The following is a 26,231-nucleotide window of genomic DNA, read 5'->3' on the forward strand; positions in this document are numbered from 1 at the left end:
AGAGTGCTTCGCTACACGATCTAACTCTGGGGCATATCAGCAAGGGCCGGCGATAATTATCGCTAAGCGCACTTAGCACCAGGATAATTATCGCCAGCTATCGTGGAATTTTATCGCTGAGATAGCGTGCTATCAGCAACGCTTATCTCAATAACGATAAAATTGCTAGCAGCCAAAAGTGAGATTATCGCTGGAAATCCAGTGATAATCTCACTCATTTTGGCGTTAGCTTGCTGATAAGGCAGAGCATACTTAGCCATTATATCCACCTTACATTGGATATAATGGCTAAGTCAGGGTGAAAGCAGGCGGAAGGAAAGTAGCGTTAACTGTGGTTAACGCTACTTTTCCTGTGGTTAACGCTACTTTTCTTATCGCTATGCCTGTTAGCGATTCCCTTGATAATTGGAGAAATGTCGGTTAGCGACATTTCTCCAGTTATTTTGGGAGGGAACGCCCACTTTGCATCTCATTAGAGATGCAAAGGTGGGCATTATGGGAAAGGGAGCTAAAGCAAGGAATCACGCGTTAGCGTGACCTTGATGATTGAGCAATAAAATTATCGCCGCTTTTCGTCCGAAAACGGACGCTAAGGCGATGATAATTTGTCATCGCCAGCTTGCTGATATGCCCCTCTATGCTTTAAAAAGAGAGCCATTATTAACCAGAACTCTAGTTTTAAAACCCGCTGTGTTCCAGCCAGGGTCAATAACTACTCAAAGACGAAGGAAAATACATCTCAACCACCTTTCTGAAACCTGAGACATATATGGAAATAAGGTGCTTGTTCCTAGGACATCGAAAGACTGAGGCACTGATCTTTTGGAGGCTAGATAGTGTTTATCAGCTTTTTTGGAAGCTAGTATGGGTTCTTCCTTCGGGTGCCTCGGATGGGCATTTGCCCTCGAAGTACTTTTAGATGACGCTATATCAATGCTCTCCCCCATTTCTTTCACTGACACAAAAAAGTTCTCATTACTGAGGGGTAGACTGTCCAATGTCTTGCATAATTGCACAAAAAATGTGTATCTTCATGCTTCAGGCTGAGCACAAATCCAACCACCCTCTGGCAGCCCCACAAAGCCCAGGAGATAAAAGGAAACCCCAGCCTGAGAGCCTGTAACATTGTACTCGCTAAAGAGTCTGTGGTATTAATTTCCCCACCATGCCTTCCTTAAAGGCTCTACTGATAGATCACAATACCTCAAATCAAATCAAGCGCATTAACCATACTTAGGAGACCAGCTTCTACCCTCTTTATATGACTATCCCAGCTCAGGTTCCAAGCAAAAGTAATCCCCAGAGATATAAATTCTTTAACCTGCTCTAGTGAGCATTATCCAAAAACCAAGCAACCCTCTCATTTTGCTTTTAGAAAATCAAGGGTTTCGTTTTCTCTCACATTTATTGTGAGAACGTTCTGTTGACAATAAGTGTACAAGGTTTCTAACTTTTGTTTTGAACCAATTTGGGTGTAATCCACCAAGACCACATCGCCTACATACATCAATCAATGGGTGTTCACCCCAACTATTTTTAGGGTGAACAAATTTAAACTGCTGATCATCTCAGGAAGATCAGCAATGAAAAGGCTATAGAGCAAGGAAGCTAACGTACAACCTTGCCTCAGTCAGGTATTCACCATTAAAATCAACCGGCACCCAGATAGCCTCATGCAGTCACTGTATACATTTTAAAAGACCTCAATCAATGCCTGTTAGAAAAGGGGATATCTGGTTAGTAAGGGCTTGCACCAAAGCCAGTCAGAAATCCCCATTTCTAGTCAGGGTAAGGGAGGTACACACTGAAGATAACCCCTGCTCACCCCCTTGGTAGCTTGGCACAAGCAGTCAGGCTTATCCCAGAGGCAATGTGTAAAGCATTTGCGCAACATGCACACACAGTGGCGAGACACTGGGCACATCACAAAAGAGGCTCCACACAAGGTTATCTATAAACTTTGCCTACTGGCAGGAGGTAGCAATTTACAGGAGACTGACTACAAGGCAGCGCCAATCGGGTCGCTGCCGGAACCGTCACAGAAGTACACGTAATAAATGTAAAAAAACCAGTAACTGCTGGCAAGATCATGAACTTAGCATCACATTTGCATGAGGCATAAACAGATTGGATCAGGCATAAACCTAAACCACCATAGCATGATATTAGGCATAGAAAACACATTATGCATACATCAGTAGTACAAATACACTGCCCATAACATTAGCGGTGCACCCCTGAGAACGCTGCATTACCCAAATGGCAGAGGCACAACCTGCCATTCAAAACAAACATGCCCCTCATTGGAGCTGCCCTATTATGGTGCAGCTGAAGATAACAAAGAAAGCACTGGCACCAACTGTGCCTTTTTAGCCCCCGGGGACTCTAAACCAAACGGTCCCCAACGTTGCAGCTGCCGCTAACGGGCGGTACAGCTGTGCAAAACCAGTCTGGGCACCCTTGTGCCTTTGCAGCCCCACCCTGGTACTCTGAAAACAGTTTTGCCCCCAAAAACATTGCAGCGGCCCACAACTGTGGTGCCTCCTTGTTGCCCAAAGGGCACTGTCACCACTGATCACACTGGAGCCCTACTCTGGGACTCTGAAAATAGATTTTGCACAAAAAAGTTGCAGTGGCCCAAGGGACACTGGCAACACTGATCACGCTGGAGCCCCACTCTGGGACTCTGGGATAAAAGTGTGCACCCCAAGCGTTGCAGCTACCTGCTCTTGTGCGGTGCAGCTATGCAGACCACAAGCTCTGCCACCAACCATGCCCAATTTGAGCCCCCACTCACTGGGGCTTCCTCGAGGGCTCTGTTTCCTTCCTCGTAGCTGGGAGCAGGCACCAATGAAGTGCCTCGACCAGCCCCCAGCAGGCTCTCTGCTCCCGGGACCTCTGTAGTGCTGCTCCAGGGCTATGATCTCCTTTCTCTGGGAGGCTCCTCACTGTGGCAGCAGCACACAGGGCTCTCCTTGAGCACGGGAGCCCCGCTCAGGCGTTCCACGACTTCCGGGTATCCGTGGCAGGCCCCGGTCACAGCCAGGCGGGGCCTACCTGACTTCCTCTTTTTGGCACTCCTCTCAGCGACTCGGGCGGGGTGGGCACCCGTCATAAAAAAAAGCATACAATAGCACGGGGTGAGCTCCTGCTAAAGGCATAAAACAGCGGGGTGGGCTCCCGAAGTTTCAAAATGAGGGGTGGGCACCCGCGGGTAAACATGAGCATAAAAGCGGGATGGCACCCGCGAAAAGCTGCAAAATGCGGGGTGGGCTCCCGCTGTCTTCAGGAGCGCAGGGGAGAATCCCACACATCGAGATTCCCTCGCAACACGTTGGCAGCACAGCGTTGCAGGCCACCAGCTCCCCTTCTTGTCCTGGGCAATTAAAATATAGTGCTCATGAGATGCTAGAAAGCTGGCAGAACTCCAGGATGTAGAGGCAAGGCTGGGCAAGGTCAGCAGACCGGGGCTTAGCACAATAGCAAGAGGAGCAATTGCTAGGAACAATCGGGCACAGCAAAGAGGCAATCCTTCCAGCGCAGCAGCCTTTACTCCTGCAAAGTCTCTTCCTGGTCCAGTGAAAGGCAGAGGGGCAGAGTTGGGTGCAGGCAGGCCAGCACGCAGGGACCCCCAGGAGCCAGCAGCTGGGTCCCTCGGCAGTTCCTCCTGGCTGAGTGTCCCCTCCAAGTAAGCACAAGCACAACCTCATGGAATCACAGCCCCTCTATTTATATTAAATTTCTTCTTTGTCCGCCCCCTGCTAAAAGCCTCTGGAAGCGTCTTGGAGGTTGCAGTCCCAACTGCCTCTGGGAGGGGTGTCAATCACTTTGTTTACCAGGCTTCCCTCCTCCTTTGTGAGCTGGGGCAGGCTTATCAGACACACCACGGGGGGTGGAGCCAGCATTGTACAGGGCAGGTACAGATCTATTCAGGGAGAGGGAACTTCTCCTCCCACTACTCAAATTGCAGATCTTCTATTCAGCCTAGTGCTGACTTACCCTGCCCTCCCTGGAGCCACCCACACCTCACCAGCCCCGGTCACTTCTAGAACCAGACATGCAATACACATCAGTCAGGCAGACACATAGCAAACAAAAATGCCAACTTCTAAAAGTGACATTCCTAAAATAGTGATAATAAATCTGTGCACACCATTGCGCAGCATTTCTTATTTCCATTCCAAACATACCAAACATAACATACCTATCTTGTTCCATTTAGGAGTTATCCCATAACGGGGGTGTTCCCAATGTCAGCCTATGGAGGGCAGAGAGCACAGACACTCTGCACTGCTAAACAGTGCTAAAGTGCCCAGAGTCCTAGAACCACCAACATCATGTCAGGAAAAAGGCTAGAAGGAAGGCAAAAAGTTCAGGGATAACCCTGCAATAAGGGACAAGTCCAACAATGCCCCAACATGTCAGTTGATCACACAGGAGCCCACAATTAATGCTATCAAAAGCTGACCTGAAACCCACAAAACATCCGCATGATAATCCTCCTAACCCAACTTCTCTCCATGCAGCACCCCATAGAACAACTGTGGAATAGGCCGGCCTGAATCACCCTTGCTCTTTCAAAATGCACCCACTACTAAAGGACCGAGCCTTTAGAGTAATTAGTAGTGTTTGGGCAGATATCTTGAATACCACATCGAGCAGGGATATCTGCCGATAATTCAGAGAGTCATCATAAGCTCCCGTATTATAGATGGGTTTAATTATAGCACCTCAATGTGAATCATGTATTACATAATTTTTTGTCTCCCATTTAGAAAAGGGGCTTAAAACATTGGCCCACCTTAAAGAGCATTGCTGGTGACCCATCGGGTCCATGATAACTTCATATATCTAAAACCTTTAGCTATGATGCCCATCTCTTGACTCTCAAACATTTGGGCATTCCGACTGGTCAACAAAATTATTGCTTCTTACATTATTATCTGACTTCTTATATGACTCCGTAATAAACTTTGTCCACTGCGCATTATTCATCAACCACCAAAATAAATAAGTATGGCTCTTTACAATTGCATCTCATAAAATGCATTCCTCTTCTGAGAACACACTAGGGGGTATTTCCTTCTCAGGGACCTACAAGTCCTCTCCTCGTAAATAAAGCTAAAGTTTTGCTTTATTGACTGCCCGTTGTAGGGAAATGCATTCTTCATCAAACCACCAAGCTTGAAAATTCTCGACAGCTCTTTTTGGTGAGTGAACTTTGAGACTGGACTCCTTTATCATGTCCTCACATCACTCGATTCCCTTTCAATCTACCGGTGCAAGATCAACCATAATTATAATTTTAGCTAATTTGTGCATTTTGTGCTCAGCAATAGAAAGCCTTATTCTCTTATTCTAAACCAAGGGAATATTAACTGTCTGTTCTCTACTATGAAAGGGATCATGCTAAGGTACTCAGTTCCATTGCAAAGTGATCACTGAATCCTAGGTGCCCTACCTCAAAGGACATCACCAAAAACCTCTACGGATGACAAAACATAATTAATAGGAATTCTATTCCTACCATACCTAAAGGTTTGTCTAACGGGACTGTCGTTCAGAAAACACCCATTAAGATTAACTGATTGTATTGTACAAGGGCTAATTCTAGCAGGGTTAGTCTTTTGCAGGGCATGAGGCAGATGGGATAACATAACAACTTAATACATAATATAAACACTCTCCTGCTAGAATAATCTGTGCAGAGGGAAAACAGAAGTAAATAATTGAATGATCCTGTTCCAACAACATTATTTCAGCATCACACGTGTAACAGTTAGATGGGATATGAACATTTAAAAATATTAACAAGTCATCAGCATTAACACCACTTGTCAGCAAGATTTAACAAGCTATTGACCAGGAACACGTTATCTCTAGACGGGTGGCTTGTTTTACAGTAGGAAATGATCCAAGAGTCAATAACCCTCCCATAGCTTGAGGATTTGCACACTTACTAATTATCACAATCCCATTTACCTAATCGCTCCCCCACAACCAGGTCACTGTCAGCATTAACAGTGAAAATACCTCTAAGATTGAACTAAGACATTCGATTTCTTTAGAGAATTTTACCCATTAATATTACATACCAAGATCTGAAAGGTTGTGGGATGCCCAGATACCGAGTTTAGCTGGTGCCCCTCCCCTCTATTCTGAACATTTACATTTTGGGTCTTTTTAACCACATTGAAAGTAGGAGAGGTTGAGAACTTGCCATGTCTGGTAACTCTTTATAATGGTGAATTGCTCGTCCCCTACTTATTTCTGTAACAGGGTAAGTAGCTTGTCGTAGTATGCAAGATGGGTTCATATGATGAACATGGAGACATTCAGCAAACATGTAGCCCAAGACACCGGGCAGTCATGTTAGACAGTGTAGGCTATGAGAGAGATGTCTCTCTCATCATTTCTACTTGTTCCTATCATGACAAATTGTTGGGCATCTTCTTGAACAGATCATTATGGACAGGTTCTCGCATGTATGGTTTGCACCAAGAACCTCTTCTATTGAGCAGAATAGAACACTCTGTGCTGATTTCACTGGATCAGACCAGTTTGGCCAGATCAGCCTGGGGCCTGCATAGCAGCATCTGCTTGACAAAAGTTTCTTAGCTACTGCAATCACTTGAAAAAAGGAGATGAGTCCAATGTCAATTCCTTATGGAAAGTGATGGCAGTTCAGATCTGAAGCTCATCAACCGTATGAATGAAATGTTCAATCTTAGATTGAAAGATGAAGTCTTTGCCATCACAATAGGACCAGAACCACTGATATCATATGAGTGGGTTAATTGACTGAAAACTGAAATGTACCTGCGGAAAGATGAACTTGATCATGATTGATTCCCTCTAAAATGTCAAGTGATGCTTCAGTTCTGAGTGGCTCTGTGAGGTTAACCCAAATACCACAGTTTGTGTTCATACACTGGCCTGTAGTGCCAGGAGTTAAGTTCACCTTTGGCTTAAATTAAAAGCGCAGACCTCCAACGGCACCTCTTTTTTTGGGAGGTGAATGACAGGCCACTGGAAAAGAGCTTTATCTTCATGGATTAACAAGGAGCCCATTAGAGAGGATAAGATAACGAGAGAGAATGGTTTAAAGGCCCCAGGAGGAAGAGTTCTGTTTAGCCTCCATTGAGGAAAAATGAAAAACATTTGCATTCAGTCATTAGACAAGAGGGAGGCAGTGAGACAAGTCATGGGATATGCCATGTTTCTTGTTGAGCCTACAGTTCAACTGTGCATCATCTCATACATATGAAAACCTATCGTGTAGGAATCTACGAGGTCAGTCACATGGATCCTCTTGGCATGAATGTGTTGTTGACATGTCGGAGTCTTGGAGAACACACAAGTAAATGTTTGTTGTCCTGAAAAGGTTTAAATTTCACTTGATTGGATCGAATTATAAGAAGACATCAAACTATGACAGTGCAATGCCCATTGAAATGGGTTGAAGTGGACAGTGTTTCAAATACTTTGAAGACCACCCACCCATGGACAGTGAAAGGTTAGGCTTCCCACGTGCAGCCACCTCTTATAAACACTGAACTTGTGTCTGGGGTGTAAACTGTGCCAAACCAAAGTAGTCATAGCTTCCATTAGGGGGTGCAGATCAGCGTCATATGAGCCTTGATGTGCACCTCCTTATAAAGAACTGCATACAAAAATGAAATAAGGAAATATTTTCCTACTGGGCAATTAATTACCAAGACATTGAAGGCTATGAGTTTTCTAAATTAATGTGCAGGGATTTAATAAAATACGGATTTTAGGCTACCTCTGTGAGCTCTGCTAAAATTAGCATTATAGAAGTAACAACACGGCTTGTTCCTTATTTTCTACTGCACAAGAAGACTTTGTTGTCTAGCACATTGCTCATGGGTCCTTATTCCTTTGCACTGAGATGCAGTCCATTCATGATGGGAGAGCCAGTCTCTCAGGAATTGCACATGTTTATATCTTGGTACCATCCCAGAAGACCTGATGCAGAGGAATGTAAATGCTTAATTTCTGTTAGTTATTCCATAACACATTTTCAAAGCAAATGTAATATATTCTTGGAGAAAAACACAAAGCCTCTCAGTAACCAATTTTGAAAGTGAGTTTGATGGTTAAATCATTGAAAATGTAACATTATCAGTAACAATTGCCACTTTTTTAAGATGTTATTCTTCATTAAACTTACATTTAAATATCTTAATTGAGGACAATACTACTAAAGCACATCTGCATATTGTACACAATGTGGCAGAAATACCAGACAGAAAAATCTAACTGGAAATTGTAAAAGCTTAGGAGAGTATTTACATATTGCTTAACATTGTACTCAGGAATAAATGGCTCTGATCGTGGAAACGTATGAGTGGCAGCCAACTGACATTTGGCTGTCAGTCAAAAGATGCTGTTAGAAATGGGGATTTTGATTGAGGGGGGTGAAAACCCTCCTTAAGCAACATTCACTACCTTTGTCAGGATGTCCAACAAAAGACACTAAATTAATCTGTTCATAACCTTCTGGTGACTGGGCACAAAAACAGTCAAGCTTAACTTAGATGACATGTGTAAAGTAATTTTGCAGCACCTTAACAGCACTTGGACAATAATAACATGAAAACACAACACAAGAGAATTCCAACACTAATTTAGAAAAATAGTGTAACATGTAATAAATAATTTGACATCAGTGTGACAAACATCCAATCAGTGGAATAGGAGTTATGATCAAAGCACCAACCATGGGCATCTAGTGGTGCGAGACCGGAGTAAAGTCAAAAGTTATGGCCGAGTGCGGTTTGGATGCATGAAGTGGATTGAGCCTGGTCTCCACTTACCAGTGTATTTTAACCTTTATTGTCTATAGTTATTTTAAACCTTTACAATGTGTAAGACCACAGACATCGGAGTTCTTACTGGTGGCATCAAGTAGAATAAAACATCTTAAACAATAGCGTTTTGGAATACAGTAATACAGTAAGTCTGATTTAGTTTATTGTTCAATTAAATAAAACAGTGGCACAATCTTTCAATATAGAGATAATTCTTCAAACAACTAGTGTACATAAGTCCGCTATAAACAAGACAAGCTATGATTGCATTTGATCAACGTTGTTGCTGCTTTAATTAATTGTTGGATGAAACAGCAGATTAGTCCTTATCTGTAATAGAACAAATTTCAATGCAAATATTGTAAACAACTAATGTTTTTGGTATTAGCTAAAATTGTTATTCAGAATACAGAGAGTAGTTAAAATGTTGGTGCAACAATTTATGAGGGAAAGCAGCAAGTTTGTCCTAAGTAATAGCATTATAAAATGTCAATAAAGTGCAAGTACTAAAAAATAACTGAATTTGTAATCAGCAGGTTGCCCTAGCTTAAAACAGCATATGGTTCAGTAAAGTGCAAATACTGAAACAAATAATTTTGACTATTAATTGGCTAATAAAATATTAAGCTGTGAATAGTCTGGGCCAGCATTGCTATTAGCTGCATTTCAAACCACCTGTTAAGTGGACAGTTTGGCTGCTGTGATCACAAACTTTGTCAACAAGAAATTCAAAACTGTGTTGTCATGGCCTGCCGGCAGGTAAGAACTCCAGTTTGTTCCATTCACCTCACAGACTAGCCTGGTGTTTGTTCAGCAGGGCTGGGCAAAGACGTACTACATGTTCAAATGATTCCTCGCTGGTACCACAGCCCCTGAAGGTTGTATTCTCGCTTTGACAATGCCAGCTGGCTAGATGCTTAAGAAAAGGCCACTCCCCTAGCATAAGGGCCAAAACGTTTGGCTTACCTTTGAAATAGAAGAACATTTCAAGAACTGATAAGGTGAAGTTCTGTAACCAAGGCAGCCAATGGTGTCCCAAGAAGAGGTCTCTTCATCATACGGCAACTAGTCAAGTCACAGTGAGGATTTTCAAGCTCAGACTTTTCCAGGTGAGACAAAGCTGCAGACTGTGGCTGATGAGAGTTCCAAGAGGCTGGATACCCCTTCTGCAAAGAGCGGCCACTGAGGAAAAAAACATAATGGAAGCTACCACTATGTCAAACTGCCTTGGCAGCACCTTGTCCAGTTTGATGAGCAGGTGGGGACCAGTCTCCCCTTCATTCTCAGGGCACTCTTTTGCTGAACATTTCTAAGTTTTGGCTTTTGGCACATTTAGCACCACTTCCAAGGGCCCAAGACCGGGTGTGCCCTACTTGGAAGTTAGGACTTACTTCAGGCATGATCTAGGTGCCCGGTTGTTGGAGCTTTTTTTGTCCCTGTAGCCCAGAATAGGAGGCCAGATAACTAGCCCTTGGAATCATTCCTGTGGTCCTGGGTTCAAGCACACAAGGGAGTCTCCAAGCAGTAGGTCAACCATATGAGGGTTCAGGGCAGGGTTCAAGCAGCAGGGCAGTCCTATGGAAGCAGCAGGGCAGCCTCCAAAGTACAAAGGAGGCCTCTAGCTGAAGAGCAGTTCCTTGAACTACAAGGCAGGCATTCTGAGTGTCCTCAGTTGGTCCGCTAGTGAACTGACGATTGGGTCCTGAGGGTCCTATGTTTATACCTTGGGCCAGCTTAAGTGCAACGTAGGTGGTGTGGCGTGCATCTCTGTCCTCCCATCCTGGCAGAATGGCCCACCCAATCAACAACTAGTCCTCTTTTGTCTCACTGTCTGGGAGGAATATACAAAGGCAAACTGCCAATTACACCTAGTCATGTGACCTAGGACATAGGCTGCAGGAACCAAATGGATAGTACAAGAAAATGGCAACAGTCTAAATGTAATAGCAAGTCTAGGGTTAGTTTTTTACATTTCAGCATGGAAAAACACTTAATATATATGATGAAACCTTGTCTGAAATAAATTAGCATGATCAAATGGAATTGTTTACATTTCACTGTCATCACTCATTATCTTTTTACAATCTTGGTGTACATCATATACTTTTAGAACATACACAAAAACATCAACTGTTCATGAATTTAGATCCCACATTTATAAAATGTTCACCAGATATGTTTAAATCAATACTATGTTTATAAACCTACATAGTACAGTTAAAAATAACACTGTCTAAGTATTCACCAATTCAATTCATTATTCATCAATGGAATACATCATCATTCATTCTATTGGTGTTAGCCAATGTAGTTCATTCCCTTTAACTATATGCGGAGTGATACTAATATTCTCATGTCCATACACCGCAATTCTAAATCCTACCAGGGGTTGTCAAAAGTCTTTAATATACAGAAGAAATGTGATTTTCCACAGGCTGATAATCTTCTGTTTTAGATTGTGCCAACACGTTTAGACTCGTTCTCTTTTCAAGGGCCTTCTCAGGGCAATGAACTGTAGTTGGCTGAAAAATAATGCAAAGGAATGGTGTGTTAATGCTAATGTGGTGCCCATGGAACGTTTCTTATAAACTACTTTACTCCAATGACTTTTATCTTGGCTTCTGTGTGCTTTTTATTGTTAAGAGAGACTTTGTAAACTGAATTTATTGAAGCAGAAATACAAATGTGAGAGAAAAAGGGGAAAATTTGTACACTTTCTGTTCTGGTGTATTCTACTTTGATAAGCAGAATTTAATGCTATTGAAGGCTACTTACTGCTGCTGTCACTAGTCCGTGGAATTCATGCTTGTGCTGTCATTCAGCTTTAGAGCTTCTATCAGTAATTGTTCGTTTACCCAAAGATACTGTGTGGTTGAAGCATAGAGAGCTTGTTAGGTTATGCTTTATGTATGGGTCCAGTACCCACAAGTTAAGCCAAAAATCTGGGAATATTGGTGGACAATAAACTCACCATGGGGGATCAAGTATGTACGGTGATTTCAACCTGCTTTATGGTTCTCAGAATAATAACGAAAATTAAGATCTTCCTTACAGAGAGTAACCTTAAGACAGTGATGACGGCCCTCATAATGTCGCGTCTGGACTATTGCAAAAGCTTATATCTTAATGTATTTCCTTAGGCACAGATTCCAATGGTATGTTCCGGGCAGAACACTACGGTCTACTGGTACCAAACAAGTGCAAATCACATGATTTAAAAAAAACAATTAGGGAGGTAGAAGTTTCATTCTCTGTGCATCCCGAGCTTGGAATGAGCTCCCTTTTCAACTCAGGAATTCGCCGGATCTCCTCTCTTTTCGTAAGGGCTTAAAAACATGGCTCTTTTCTCAGTAGCATTCAATCTTTTTTTCCCCAGTAACCAGTACTTAGCAAGAGGACACCCCAGGGTAACCGTGCCCTCTACAAGTGCAAATAACATAACATAACAACATGACATGTATGTGCTAATTTGAAAACACTACTGCAGAACTTCCCCATAGACTTCCCCATAAGCCATGTTGTCGCTTCACAGCATCTGACTGATTGAGTCTCTCTCTGTCTCATTTATGCGAGCACCCAGCTCACCGCATGAGCGGCATGCATATCCCTTCCTTCGTTCTGACCCAGGAAGTACCTCTTTCACAATTGTATATGATGGGACTTGTTGTTTCCTACTCGATCGGAAATTTTCAATTACTAATAATAATAATATCTTCTTTATTCGGTTTTTTGCAATTTTAAAAACCATAAAAGAACAATTGTTTCGACAATACAATACAAAATAAAAGAAAAAGAAAAAGAGGAAAAAAAAAACACACTAATCTTAAAAAGTGTTGGTTAAAACTAATCGAATATCATGTCATATAGCTTTAAACCATGGAATTACATAGTTTCGTTTCGTCAACATAGACTCAGATCAAACTCCAGTTTACAGGTTATTCCTATGTTTCACAATACATCTTAGAAAGTTGAGGACATGATAACAGATCAATTCAGAGTCTAACATTTGTAGACGTAGCATCGCCGGGCGACATTGTCTTAATCCCCATCGCTTTAAAACAGGTAGTAACCAAACCTTCCTATGTGGATGATAAAATTTACAAAACAGAATAGTATGTAAATTTGACTGTGTTGATACTTCATCGCAAGGACAAAGGGTGGGAATCGAATCACAACTATTTCTATCGGGGAAAGAAACTAATCTGAAAAAGAATCTAATCTGAATTTTGTCAGCAACATTCTATGATAGGTGCTAATCTGTAATGTCAAGTATGGTTGAATGGAGTAAGTGATCTGAATCAGATTGGCATGAATGGCCGATGGCTTTGTCGCAACAGAGGTCATCCTCAAGGACTCCAGATGCGTTAACGCCAATTTTTTCAGCGTTCTCTTTGGGATTTCAACAATTTTTTTAGGGTCGGAATAATATTTCTCCAAGCCAAGATCCATGAGGAAATTTCTTACATAACATAACCATTTTATTTTTACAGAATGGTCTATGGTCATTGAGTCCGTCAAAATTTCCTGCGAAAAGACATTATTATCGGACGTCCAAATACGTCTCCAGAGCAATAGGGGCTGAATTCTTATCAAATCCTCGAGATAGGGGATTCCAAGCTCCAAATGGAGAGCGTATACTGAGGTGCTCGTTGGTACGGCTAAAAGAAATCTCAGGAAGTTATTTTCAGCAACCTGGAGGGCGCTGACCTCTGCGGATCCCCATACTCCGGCTCCGTGGAGGGCAATCGCCTGGCATTTAGCTAAGTAGATTTTTAGAAGCTCCACTGTGGGCCTTTTCCCTAGTCTCTGTGAGAAACTTATCAGGGACATTATTGCTCTCTTAAACAAGTGACATCTGGCCTCTACTGCTGCTCTCCAGTTGAGCCCGTCGTCAATCATTACCTCCAGATAGCAATACTTCGTAGTCACCTCCAATTTTTGATCTTTGAGAAAGATGTTCTTTACTCGCTTCTTTTTTCGCCCGGCTACCATAACAAATGTTTTTTTGACATTGACTTGTAAGTCCAAGCCGCCCATAAACTCGACATATCTATTTAGGGATTTCTGCAGTTCGCATGGGGTGCGGGCCAGAATGACTGCATCGTCCGCGTAGAGCAAGGCAGGTATCAAACGCCGTTTTTCCCGAGGTAGGTCCAGAGCCCCCCTCATCATCTCCACCTCCAAACCATTTGTATACATTTTCAATTACATTACCTTGTAGTTTCCTTTGTCATTATCTTCAACCTGGGCTACTGGTCAATTACATGTACTCATTGTCATCATTCATCATTTCTGACAAGATTTATAAGTTTTGCAATGATTGTTGTATGAAATCTCAAAATTAAACTTGCCTCCTTTTTGATCAGACTTTGTTCGGAATCTCCGCCTCTAGGGTCTGGTTGAATTACTGAGAGCACAGTCTTGTGAAATTGATTTTCCAAGTATTTTTGTTCTTGGAAGTAATTAACTAATGGGGAATCTTCAAATTATGTTGAATAATCCTCTGGCATATTTCCTGGTTAGTTTTTCCAATATATAGATTTTCCCCACCACATATGATGCTATACACAGCATTTTTTTTCTTACAATTTTATAATTGTAAATGTTTACATTTGGTATTATCTAGTGTGAATTCTGTGCCTTCAATTGTTTGTTCACATGCAACGCATATGCCACATTTGTGGGGTACTTTTAAAGGTGATTACGTCTAATGTTCTCTCAGTGCACCTTTAAGTGTTTGTACCCCAGGGTTACATTCTCATACAAGTTATTTTTCAATTCTAAAATTCTTCATCAGTGCAAATAGAGGTCTATCAAAGGGATTACTTGGTTTGGATAATAAATGGCAATTCTGTTGGATAATCTTTTTGAAGTGGTTGGTCTGTGGCCAATACGTAGAAACGCAAATTAGTCATTCTTGGATTGTTCTGTCTTTTTTTCCAATAGCGCATATCAAGGAGTATATCATGCTCTTTTTAGTGATTTTCAGAATAATTTCACAGAATTGCCTTTGTCTTTTAATTTCATTGTCAAAGGTGAAATATGATGAAAATAATCTTGTCTGTTCATGCAATTGCAACAGATTCTTATAAACTGTTCCAATGGCAGATTGTCCTTAAGATTCCTTGGATGGAAGCTGGCATAATGAAACAAACTATTTGTATCTGTTGATTTTCTGAACAAATTCATTATCTACCTTTGGTCTGAAGATTTCCCTTCGACATCATGAAAAATAATCAATTTCCTGCTCATATTCATGTTGAACTTTATATGCCGAGTTCGGTTATTTAACTACTGGTGAACTTGATCCAAGGATTTATCATGGCCTTTCCAGATGCAAACTACGTTTTCGATAAATCAAAGCCACTGTATAACTTGACTATTGAAAGGATTATTATTGTAAATAAACTCTGATTGGGCTATAAACAGTATCACCATCCATCGAGCAAAAGAACACCCCATTGCAGTCCTTTGCTTTAAAAGTAGAACTCTTCATTAATTGTGAAATCATTTTTCTTGTAGCTTTGCATGTCAGATCAACAGTAAACATCCTTGGGGTGCGGTGTGGTCTCTGTCTTTGATCTAAATAGTACTCAATAACTTCTAACCCATCATCTTGTTAAATTGTGTGTACAACAATGGTGACCAACCATTGTGTCTGGGGGTCATACTCCAGCCCTTCAATTTTTGCAATGAAATCGGTTGTATCTCTCAAGTGTGATGGTACTTCTGAAATATATGCCAAGAAATGTTCTGACAAATTTATGAATTTGATCACAATAAAACCTTTAAAAGTTGCATTTTTTGAATTGTGATTTAAAATCCAACTTTACCATTTAAGAGAAATTTCTACTGGCTCCTAAATAAGAGTTATCACTTATTGACTATAATAAGGTAACCCAATCAAATGTTATTGAAGAGGCAGGGAAGGCATCACAGTAGTAAAAATCCAATTTTGGAGTTTTTCTTTATCAGGACATATAAAGCTTAAAACTGTATGTCCATTATATTAAATAGAATGCAACAATGGCCTAGTATGGGGGTTACTCATGTTTATTAGAAAGGGAAGTTTGGGCCTGCAGTTAAAAACTGCACACAGAACTGCAATGGCGGATTTGAGGCCTGTTTTAAAGTGTGTAGCACAATAGGTGCTGCAGGCTCACTTGTATGTTTAATTTAATTTATAGCTCCTTGGTACCACTTTACTAAGGATTTAAGAGTAAATAAAATGTGCCAATCAAACATAGGCCAATTTTATTATGTTTTAAGGAGTAAGCACAAACAGTGTAACACTGGTTAGCAGTTGTCAAGTGCACAGAGCCCTAAAGCCAATGATCCAGCGGTAATTACCTGCTAATTTCCCTATTCAAAACCACATTACCTATGGTTTACCGCTGTAAAGGGTGAAAATGATGGATCTTTTGATGACCGTGTTTCACCAAACAGGAGACTTTACATGTATATGAAAATTAAATGCAAACAATATTAGAGGCAATAATGAGAGTGGTGAGTTATTTTAAAGGGTTTTATTTTATTCATTAGTCACATATCAATCAGGTTACAGAATTGAAAAATAGGAAAAATAGCATTAATACAGAACATATTACAGTCTGCATATAAGCATCACATATAGGAAGGGAAATGTGGCGCACATTGTCAGTCAAAACTCTTAAAGAGTTTCTAAGAAAAAGAGTAAGTCTTACAAGGTTAATCAATAATTAATAATGGCAAAAATATCCCATAAAGAGAAATAAATGCAGTTTAGCACCTAAAATCTAAATCTGTTCTGATCCTTTCAGCTCTTCTCTCTGCCTCTGCTTCGCTGTGCTAGTCTGTGTCTCTGTCTCAAGCTGCACCATAGCCCCCACAGAATGCAGCCCCTCCCTGTCTCTGTGTCCAGCACAGAAACTGGGCCTGGACCTCAGAAAAAATGAAAAAAGAAGCAAGCCACTCCTCCCACTTGTAAGCCATATTTCAAGTAAAAGTTCACGTGCTCAGTCCTCATAGCTGGTCCAATCAGATCTTCAATACACCTCATCTCCCCATGGGCTGACTGGATACGCCATTAATCAGGCTTGTTCCTGTTCAAATTTCAGTCTTGTGATTTATGAAAAAAAAGTGTGTTCTTCTCTCCACGTTTAAACAGACTACAAAAATATGCAACATTGTGAAGGTCGAGGGAAACTGTAGGCAGGATTTTTTAACAGAGCCCTTTCATTGAAAGTTTCTAGCAACGAGGAGCACATTCCAATCTAGTGTTTCAAGGGCAAACTGCAGTTAGCTGAGTCCACTAAAGCAAACTAAAATCACGTGGTTTTCTACACTGTGAAACACAATTCAGCACATTTCTACTCTTGCAAAAATACATGATGCCATTTTAAAAGTACAAATACATTTTCTAAATTAATGTGCATTCTATAGTGAGATTACATATGGATTAATCACATATAAACATGGCTGTTCAACTAATTAAGCATGTTTTCACATGAAAGCACCTCCAAACTGAAGCATTCTGATCAGGCCCTATGTTTTGATCTTGCCTGCGCCACAATCTGCATGCCATTTTAAAACTCATGTCTGCAGCTTTTTGTCATATAATAATGCATACATTTTATAGGTGAAATCTAAGCTCCATCACCAACAAATACTAATTTCAGCAACTAGGAGGGGAGTGGATAAAAAGTTTTGGCAAAGACTATCCTAAGGCTGACTGGTCTAACAGATGTCCATGCATCCACCCTATTGATAGCCGAAATTTAGATGTTATTATCTCTGTTTCAGTTTAGCACATTTAAAGTCTAGGTTTCTGCAAATAGGAATTATGCTTCATGCACCCCACCTGCTGAGGGAACCACTCACAGCAGGCCACTTACTTTTTTTGTATTTCAGCTTGGGAGGTTATTTTCAATAAAAAGATGATACTGTGACGGGGTATTGGACATGGTGCCTGCACAGCAGACCTCTGTGCTACTGGATCCTCTGAAGACACAAAGATATCCACCTGATTTGCAGCAAACTCTAAATATGGTGGACTGTACATAATAAATGGAAGAATGGGGTAGAGCCCAACAAAGTATAATTAAGCCCCTACCTGTGATAAGATATCAGTTTTACAGTCAGAAAACGGGATACGATGACTACATTTCAATAACATGAATACTGCATTTTTTTCTGCTGGGGCAGACATGCAGCAAAAAGGACATGCAATAGAACTACAATTTCTTCAAGCATGGGTTACAGATTGCAAAGCCTTAACTGCAAGTTATAGAGGGTTTTTGCATACAGAGGAATACTTTAAGTTGTCAAGAAGGCTTCTTGGTCCAAGCTGGTAGACCCCTTTACTGCCACACGTTTGTGCCACAGACCTTTGGGAAATCAAGACCAATTCATTCAAAAGGACTGAAAATACACAAACCTAAACCAGGGTAAATTAATGGTAAGCATTGAATTGTGAAATTTTTCGAGTATGTCTCTTTTGGGCTGATGTACGTCAATTGACCAAATGCAAGCAAAATATAGTAAGCGTCTGAGTTTGTCTAGGAGCTCCTCTGTCTAGATTCCTAATTTGAACTGCAAGGAAAGACTAGGAGTATTGGCAGGGAGTCACACTGGAGTTATAAAGAAAAAATTAGGGGCATATTATCAAGGACGGCGTTTAAATTATCTCCGGTTTAGCGGCGATAATAGGCTTGATAATATGTCCTGGAAAATTCCCATAGAAGCCCATGTTCACACCAGAACATGGGCTTCTATTGGAATTCTCTGTGGCATATTATCAAGCCCATTATCGCCACATTAGCGGCATTTGTCTGCCGCTAAGCCGGCAATCAAAATAAATCTACCAACATTTGGGGAAATGTGCTAACACGTAAGGGTTCTAATCTCTATGAATGTTAGACCTCGCTCCTACAGAAAATTTAAAAATATATTAAGCTGTGAAGACAAGTGTGAGGTCTCTAACAAAATATGTTTTTCCTCCCAACCAAATACAGAAATAATTTTATGCAAATGGTTAAATGGGTTGAATGTGCTTGAGTATAGATGGCATAATCATTAATAGAGCCCAATATGCAATTAATATGCCCATTCATGACAATGTTAAAGGTTATTACTTACCTTCAAGAAAATACATGCGATGATGTTCCACATTCCAGGCACGTCAATCAAAGTGTACATTACATGTCTGCATGACAAAAGCGGTATTGCATGTCCATTGATGATGTGCGGAGAGGAGTGCTCACAGGCTCAGCCATTGGACTGAACAATAGGCTATGGTGAGCTAAGGGGCAAGCAAATTATATATACCTAAAAAACAGTGTTCTAATCTGCGATGGGTGGTTAACCTCAGCATGGCTAGGTTGAGCTAATAGGGCTATATATCAGCCTCAATTCGCAAGGGATAGGATCTCTGGGGTACCTTAAGATGCACAAGCTAATCCTATAGAGCAAGAATGTATCCCAAGAGGCCACTTGTTGTTCATTGTGCAAAGTCTTTGTAGTCAAAAAGTCCATAATAGATGACAAACAACACCAGGGTGCGTTTGCTAGGAATACATTTCAAAGAAACATCCAATGTCTATGACATTATCTTGCATTCTATGCACCACATCATGACTGTTGGTTTGGTCACCTGACAAACTTCCTGCTTTTATCAATGTCTCCCTAAAATTTCTGGCTCAACATGCCACTACATCTAAACAAGTATTGTTTTGGGGAGATTTCTTTTCTTTTTATGATGCCTGCATGAAGACCTATAGTGACTCAACCATTGCTAGTTACTAGAGACAACAACACACTTAGTAAATTTTCATGGCCTAAACATCTGGACTAGAAAAAGACATCTGGGCTTTAGAACAAAGAAATTTTACGAGGCCATTCTGTGATTCTGTGGTCCTACTGAGAGATAACTTGTGGACGTTGAGTTAACACATCATTGTTCCACAAAATTTCTCTTATTCTTACATTCTGTCACCTATGCATAGTACACCAGGCATATCCTGGCCTTAATATGATGGACCGCCATAGCCACAGTGGCGGTACGGACACCGCCGCACTGGCGGTCCTACCGTCTCATTACAACTTGGGCAGTTGGAGTGCATTTTTTCTAAAATGGTCAATCTAAGTTCCCTGTCGGTATGCCCCATGACCAGCCAGTGTTGGACCAAAGGAGCAGTGATTCTCTAAGTGCGGATGTTCGACTTGTGTTCTCCGATACGTGTTCGCACCTCTCTGCCAGTTTCACCAACATAACATTAGTCACACGGGCAGAGAGAGCAATATATCGCATTGGATGTCCTGCAATTGGTCATGTTATTAAGTTTGATGGTCTTACATCCAATGGCGATGCGGTCTGATATGATGGCATTATCACATGCGTGACATCTGCCGCATCTATAGTTGCCCTTTATTGAGTTTGGCCCTTACTAGAAAGTTCCGTAGATTCTTGTTTCATCGGAAGGCGAAAGCGGGTGTAGGTAGTTTGGGACCGTCTTCTCTGATGTTAAGGAGGTGCCGCTCCGAGTATATGGCCTGTTTGGTTTTTTGATTAAGGTTGGAGTGGCGGGAGACGCAAACTAATTTCTCTTCAGTGATGTCAGTCCTGGGAGTGAACATGGTTTCCCTATCGTAGTATTTAGCTCTTTTAAATGAGTCATGCACCAATCTTTTGGGGTAACCTTGAGCTACAAGTTTGTTTTTAACAATATCCGCATGTCTGATGAACTCAAGAATGTTGGTACAAAATCTACATGATCCTTTAAAAAAGGCACGACTGTGGGCTAGCCGCCTCAGGACTTCCCGACCTTTATTCCAGTTGGAATCCAGCAGGTGATCTAATTATGGCTTTGGCAGTGTAGGAGCGGGGTGCTGGTGTGGCGGCCCGCTACTGCATCACCAAATTTCTAAAGAGGCCCTAAGCGTGATCGTACTTGAAAACAAGTGTTGCTGGAAGTCCACAGCCTGATTGCTAATTTAGGCAGGTATCCTAAGGCTGCTTTCAGAAAACTGTATTCTTGCCTTACCTATAACATAGATAACTCTGCACCAATGTAGTAGTGCAATATATATGTAACTGGATGACAAAAATAGTTAAAGACATACAAATCTAGCATAGCAAACTTGAATTAACCTGCCATCAGACAAATGCATGCTTCGACTCTGTGATTTACTGGACCCAACAGAACTTTTTTTTTTCATGGTCACAAAAAATAGAGAACATAGGGGCATATTAGCAAAATCGGCGATAAAATTAACACTGTTTTAGCGGCAGAAAACTGCCGCTAAAACGGCGATAATGGGCTTGCTAATATGCGTTATAGAATTCCAATAGAAGCCCAGGTTAAATGTGTAGGACATCTAACCTGGGCTTCTGTTGGAATTCTATAAGGCATATTAACAAGCCCATTATCGCCGTTTTAGTGGCAGTTTCCTGCTGCTTAAACAGCGATAATTTTATCGCCAGTCTTGCTAATATACCCCATAGAACTTATTAAGAAAGTATCATGGTCACCAAAAAGAGCTATAATTCTGACACAGATATTGGGTGGAATAATATTGCATTCATAAGGCATAAGTAAGTTGATTGTCAGTACCCCTTGAATATCTTCCCATAGGAGGGCCCATTTTCGGACTAGTTTGCGCTACTTTGAGTCTCTGTCCAACAAAACATATACAGTTGGAGATATAAAAGGTGTAATAGTAGAAAGCTATGTAATTATTGGAGTATGGGAGAATTAAATATTCTGACATTTTGAGTGAGAAGGCAGGACAAATACTGGGTAAAAAAATCAGTCCTTGGAGTTAGCGATTACTTTGACTTGCACAAGCAAAATATATGGAGGCCTACACAGGCCAACAACTACATATATTGAGTTCAACCGATTCAACTACTATCTTAAAGTATATAATCAAAACTAAGCTTCATGAGGAGAACTCTTGTGCAAGTCCATAATCCAGAAGTGGGTCCATAATCTGGCTGTGTATAGGACTACAACAATTGTGGATAGAAGATCAATGATTATTATTCTTAGGTGAAACAAGGGGATGGCACCATTTTGTGTCTCTATGGTCTCCCCCTCAAAAAATAAAAAAATTTAGTCTCAGGCAATCCTGTCCATCTTGGTGAGTGGTATTAAAGCCACTCTTGTTCTAATGACAGATGTTCAGGTGTTTGTGTTAAGCCCAGTACTTAACATGACTATTTTGTTGATGCATGCTAAGGGTTACAGTTACTTTCTCTTTAGCTAAAAAGGATCAGATTCTACTGAAGAAGATGTCTTTAGGAACTGATAATATTGAAAAAGTCAATGTTGATATGAGAATGATAGGTGAACAAAATCACATCTTTATTGACCAATTTGCCAGTTGTGAACTCTACATTAACTCTGACTCATAGATAAGTAGTCAGGTAGGCACTGAGTGAGACCTAGGACCAAGGTTATTGTTTGATAGGTCACAGGTGGCATGGTACATAGCCGTCAAATACACACATGGAAAGGAAACCTTAAATCAATCCACAGACAGGCACAGCAACACTACAATGGTCAAGAGAAATTAGCTCCAATAAAGCACAGATATCCGGAGGGGTACACATGTCCCTTAAAACACCATAACAGTCAGATGCCAAATGAGTTTGTAATATATAGCCAATCAGAACACAGCACATGCAGGGATCATGGGCTCCCCATGCTGGACATGTTACCCGCTGGCCACATTGTGGCCCACAAGGTTGAGGCCCACCTGTATTATCAATCAAACAGTAATTTTTGACTCAAAGGACAGCAACTTACATTCCTCACCATGAAACGATCACCAGAAATGTTTTATAGCCTATGATGAACTGTATATAAGAAAGACACAGATCAATTGTAAATTCAGACACTCCCCAGACTATATTTGTAACAATTCTCCTGGCTGCATTGTTTAATTAAACAAACTATTGCTTTTTTTTCAGGATTTTTCATGTTCAGGAAACAGAATGAAGCCTTAAATATGAAAGAGATCGTTCCAGAGAAATGTTCTGTTTTTCCTCTATTAATCGTAACTTTTTCCAAAACCATTGGACTCAAAATCATGAGCTTTGCATGAAGTTGGAATCAGATCATGTGCATAGGATAACTCCACAGAACTCTGTATTTTGCTCACCACCTGGATGTACATGCCATTACGAAATTGCACAAAAAGTAAACCTGTAGAAGATCTTATATCTCTGAGCCTGTCATGTTCTTTGAAATGCTGGGCAAGGTTTTCCTTGATTGAAATGGTACAGATGAGCTGAGATTGTCCTGCCAGGAGAAACCAGAGGTGTTAAATTCTTCAAGAATCATGAAAGGCTATTTGGGTTTGGAGTGCTAAGGGGGATTGAACGTGAAAAGGCTTGTTTTCCTTGCGTTAAGTATTATTTTGTGAATTGTAAAATCTGCATTTGATACCCTGGGAAGCATGACCAGCTGGATGAAGTGTCCATATGTTTTGTCTTGTGTTTACAGAAGTATAATGTATTGTACATGAGTCCCTGTGCTTTTGTAGGCATAATCATACATAAATCCTTCCATTTCCTTAATTTTATTTTTATTTATGAATTTCTCCTACCCATACTTCTTCCGATCCTTTAATCTATACATTTTTCATTTGGTATTTTTTCATCATATACAAATGTTCTGTGGAGGAATCTGCAGTTTAAAGGCAAACTCCAATTTGTGGAACTCAATCACAAGAAAATGATTAACCCCTCAGGCACTCATATTTTTAAAAGAAAGTGCACTTTCACTGATCCATCTATTCAACAAAAAATGTAAAGAGGTGTGGGCAGTACCAAGGCAGATGATTCATCCTACAGGTGTTTCTTGCCAGACTAATACCATTTAAAATATTGTATTTATCTTGGAATGGCAAGGGTAAATATTTAACAGAGCTATAATGCTGAAATCACCTAGATGTCATTAATAATTGTTATGGAATTTAACTCAAATCCTGGTGCTTTGATACCAGAGGTCCATTTTTTTATGACCCAGCAGCCGCAGGAGTCCTCAATGAGATGTATGGAAACTTCATTTAACTGGCTTGTATATACTACATAGCTTGTGCTTTTTACTATTCCCATTGCACTCAAACTACCAAAGAACATGTGCATTCATGATATGTGATACATGTATTTTGTGGGAACTGTCCTGTAGTGTCAAAACTGACTTTCATGGTCACTTTGATGCACCACTGGGTTTTTGTCAGGCATCGTTGAAAGTGATCTCATGCACATCTCTATTTTTGTGCCATCACAGTCAAATATTGGTCCCATCCTTTAGATGCACGTGTTTTTATAGGATAACCCCATTCATGTCATTCAGAAAGCCCCAGTTTATGTTCAACACAAGACCCTGCCCAGTTGATAATTTTGGTAACAGGAGTGCATTTTCTTAACCTGAGTTTCAGGGATCACGTGGATAGATAGTAGTGTCTTGATGTCTCTAGGCCATTGCACACCCTTCAGTGAAGAAACAGGAGCATGCATTAAACACAACTGCCAACAACAGTGGTCTGTGCTATACCCTAACTGAACAATTATATCACCACATGTATGGATTAGCATGACTGTTGTCAACTTGATGTTGCTATGTGTGCATTTGTTTGTTCTGTATCTGTGTTTGGGTGTCAGTTTAGGAGGGGGTGATGTATCCCTTCTGCCATCAATTTATTTGAGTTCAGAATCTCTATCTGTCCTGGGAATTATTAGAAATTGCAGGTAAAACCCATAACTATACTGCAATGAAGAAGATGACTCATGGTTTAGAATCAGATGTGCAATGTTCAGTTGTTATTCTTTGTGACAATATGCACTAGAAAGTACTAATGATTACATTGTGCATTGTGTTTTCAGGATAAAGGAGTGGATCTAAGTGAGGGACAGCCTGTCACGGGGATACAGACTGTGAATTCAAGTTCACTGTAAGAAACACCAAGAGAAGTGTATGCTGTGGAAACACGTTATTAAGCACCCCATCCCTGCATGACATGTCAATAGGTCACACAGAGGATGTGCTACAGGAGTCAGAGGGCAAGATCAGCACCTCCAACACATGGTTTGGTTATATGGCAACTGCATGGATGTGAGTAAATATTGTGATGTTCAGAGAAACTATCACATTGTGCAGAAAATATCACATTCCAGATTTTGCTGACTCTCCTGCATTTCTTATTCCTTCAGAAAAGATTTGGCACATCTGAACGTTCTCCCACATCACCTCCCCTTGCTATCCAGGAGGATACTAGCAATTCATCCTGCCTGTAATCTGTCCTGTGTAGACTGCTCATATGGCTACCATTCGAGGGAATTGCAACAGAATAGATTGAGGTGTTGCTCCCCAGCTGGAGATAGATGTGCATACCTGTCTCTCATTTGCTCACCCAAAGTGCACCAACTACTAGGACCAAAAGCAATGCAGTCACTGTTTAGACTTTGGTGCTTCCAGACTGGGCCTGTCTCTCTAGTGTAGATTTTACACATTAAATTAAAGCTGTCACATTTTTCAATAAGAATGTCAGGATACGGGCTAAAGTTCTAAATCTTTACTTTGGTAATATAAAACAACAAAACAGAAGCTGCGCCATCAATGATATAAGCATATAAATAATAATTTCGAAAAATTGGTAAAGTTCAGTGAAAATCAAGGATAGATTTGCTTTTAAAGTGAGGAAAAATTAAGCTCTCAACAGAGTAATGCAGATCCTTTTATAGGTTTTTAGACAAAAGAGTTCATGCATTCTCTACACAAGAACATTTCCCAGGATGTTCACCAACTAAGGTTGATAATTTCCTAATCTTTAAATCATGTTTTGCAACTGCTACTGATGATATTAGTGCTCCAAAGATGTCACTAAGTATCAGCTTAAAGCTGTGCCCGCTTTTGATTTATATAGCGATGAAGCTGTAAGTCTATCTTATTAGTGTGGTACTTCTAATTCTGTAAACACTTTCCCTATAACTACGCTTACATTCGCTCCATACCACTACCTCAAAAGTTTTGCTCCCTTCCTTTCTCCTTCTCATGCACAAGGTTCCTTTCTTTGCAAAAGCAACACTTAATCTTGGTGGTTCACCTTCGAAATGTTCTTTCCCTTCCCCTGGGCAGGTTCTGGTTTAACTCTCTTATTCTATTGTTTAACTCATCTATAAAAATTCTCTCATCCTTAGTGATCCTGCAAGTTAATTCATTAAGGATTTAGTAGTAATGCTTGAGTTAGTCATAGAAGTATAGAATGTCATCATATAATCATAGTGGTCCCTTTGTTTAAACTCCTTAGAAAAACAATAAGCATATTTAGAAGACCCCAAGTACATATTTCCACCTGTCACAATTGGCACGTTTTCTAAAGTTTTTTCATAATCAGTATAAAACAGATTAA

The sequence above is a fragment of the Triturus cristatus genome, chromosome 7, assembly GCF_964204655.1.
Source record: "Triturus cristatus chromosome 7, aTriCri1.1, whole genome shotgun sequence".
NCBI lineage: Eukaryota > Metazoa > Chordata > Amphibia > Caudata > Salamandridae > Triturus > Triturus cristatus.